Genomic DNA, 2,700 nt, shown 5'->3' on the forward strand with positions numbered 1-2,700 from the left:
CGATTTAGCGAGATGATCTCGCTAAAGGGGATGTGTTCCCAACCTCTTTATTTTTCATACATAACCCTAGTTTTTCACGTAATTTACATACATTGCTTAAAAAATTAATCAGTTAATTACATTTTTAAGTATACACATGTATAAAAGCTGATGTTCGTAATAACTTATCGGTTTTTGTTAGGTTGGATTAGATTTCGTAGTAAAGATACAATTAAAAATTATTCTTAATATTCGAAAATTATAAAATGATTGTATCACTTGTGGTCCTCCGTAGGAAGGTTACGCTATCGTTCATAAACTTATTCTTGTTTCCATGATTTGCAGCAGTAGAGGCAATATTTTGAAGCAAATTAACTGAGATGAGGCACTAAATATTTATCTAATGGGTTGACATTCTTCCGGATTTTCCTTTTTCTGAAGTTAACACGATTAAAAGTCACTTTGTAAATTTGTTAACCTGTTTAAAACTTGTACCTTAAGTTTCTTTGTGATGTTTCGACTTGAATCAACAGAACTTTCTCTGAAACCGTTGGTTGAAATTTTGACTTCTAACTCCTTTAAAAGCACCTTTTTGGTCTCGGCTAACGCTGCACCTAACTTGCAGGAACGTAGTAAGGTCCTCATTCAAAATTAGCGAACAGTTGCGGCTAAACTCGTTGTTGTTGGACGCGCCTCTATTTTGGTCCTGAGTAACACTTATCCCCAGACTACCACGTGGAGATTGCCAGCTACCGTCTGAATCGGACATCTTAAAACCTACCTGAAAATTCGTGGCTAATTTTTGTCGAATGACAAAAGAACATAAAACACGAGTTTAAATACCCTTAGACTGAATCACTGCATGCAGCAAAATTTTCAAATCTAATTTTTTTTAAAAATACTTTGAATTGTTTGTATCTATAGCAATATGTCAAAACTCCTGATGATACAATTGAAACCGGTAGAGTTTTAATCGGCGTTCTGTAATTTTTTCTCTCTCTCTCTCTCTCTCTCTCTCTCTCTCTCTCTCTCTCTCTCTCTCTCTCTCTCTCTATATCTACTTCTCTAACTTTTTTCTTCAAATGCGAATAACAGGGAAGAAAAAGTAAAGCAACAGTTTCTAACCCTATTACTTTAAGGAATTTAACAAAATTTGCCCTAGTCACGCAAAAGTTTTACGTTTGTCAACTTTCCATTTTATCACTGTTTCGTTCCAGTCACATTGTGCAGTGACTTGGCGCTTGCTCAAGAGCGATGGAGAAGAATTAGTTGATTCTTACGTTGCTGGTTTGAATCTTTTGCGTGCCTTGGAGACAGATCCTTCGGATGAGACCGATTTATTTTTGATCGATCAATTTTCGTTATTTTCATCCTTTACCTAAACCGATATCCCGTGTGGCAGTTAAGTGAACATTTGTTGAAAAACCATCAAACAAATATTTGAGGTGCCAGTATTGGAGGGGACAACCCTTGTAGTTTTACTAGAGCTACATGTCAGTACAACTGACAGACCGGATGCATTTCGTAAAATAAAAATTTAAAGAATATTGGACTATCAATATTATTTAATTTTTGTGTCGTTGCTTTGTAGAGATTTTTTTACGTGACCTTGTGTATCTTTTTTTCCTAATTCAGCTCAGGTAACAGGGCAGACCTGTACATTATTAATAAAACCATTTCGAAATGTAAATAATTCAACTTAAACAATCGTTGTAAAATAAAAAATGTCAACGAGAGAACGGATAGAGGTAGGAAGTTCATATATTTACAATCATCTTAGAAAGGTTTTGTGTACAGTTTTTTTTTTTTTACATCTGATATCACTGCATTGTAAATGGATCATGTAGAAGTTGGTATTTTTTTATTCTGTATAATTTTTTAAAAATTGGAACATGAGAAACCTTTCATTTCTTTTTCTACATTCTGGAATTATAAATAACTTGATCAGACGTGTTCAGTTGTTTCCTACAGGAGTATGCAAGTAAGTCAAAATCGAATTTAGTGCATTTGAATACCTTTACGGTCCGTGTGACATTTAGCAATTCAACTTTCTAAAAATGATCTGGAATTGTAGAATATTAATATTTTTGTAGAATATATAAATTCAAAATTTTAGTTCAAAAATCTATATTTTCAAATTTCTAAACACGTTTTGAAAAGTTGACATTTTAGGTTTTTACAATAAATATTCGTAAACTTTCTAAAACAAGCGATAAGGTAAAAAGCCAAATGTTTAAAATGCAAAAATCGTTTTTGGAAATTTGAATTTTGAAAATGTAAAATTTAAATTTAAAACTTCCAAATTATATATATATATATATATATATATATATATATATATATATATATATATATATATATATATATATATATATATATATATATATATAGCTTTGGTTGAAACAATGAAATAAAATGTTTTTAACATTAATTTTTTTATTATATATTTTACTTTAATCTTTTTTTATTATTACGCAATAAATATCCGTAAGATATAAGTACAATTGATAGAGATGTTTTATTGCCTGTATTAATTGCTTTTTCTTCTTTTTTTTTTTTAAAACCATACTTATAAATTAGACTCTAAGTATAGAAAAATCACCATTGAAATGATATATAATTAGAGTTCTGAAATTAAATTACTCTAATTATTTCAGCTTTATTGTATTCAAGATATCTTTCTGATTATGTAAGATTCACTGTACTTTATTTTATAAAATA

This window comes from Saccostrea cucullata, unplaced genomic scaffold (assembly GCF_032062105.1).
Source record: "Saccostrea cucullata isolate Sc308-1 unplaced genomic scaffold, CSIRO_AGI_Scuc_v1 ctg347, whole genome shotgun sequence".
In the NCBI taxonomy this organism is placed as follows: domain Eukaryota; kingdom Metazoa; phylum Mollusca; class Bivalvia; order Ostreida; family Ostreidae; genus Saccostrea; species Saccostrea cuccullata.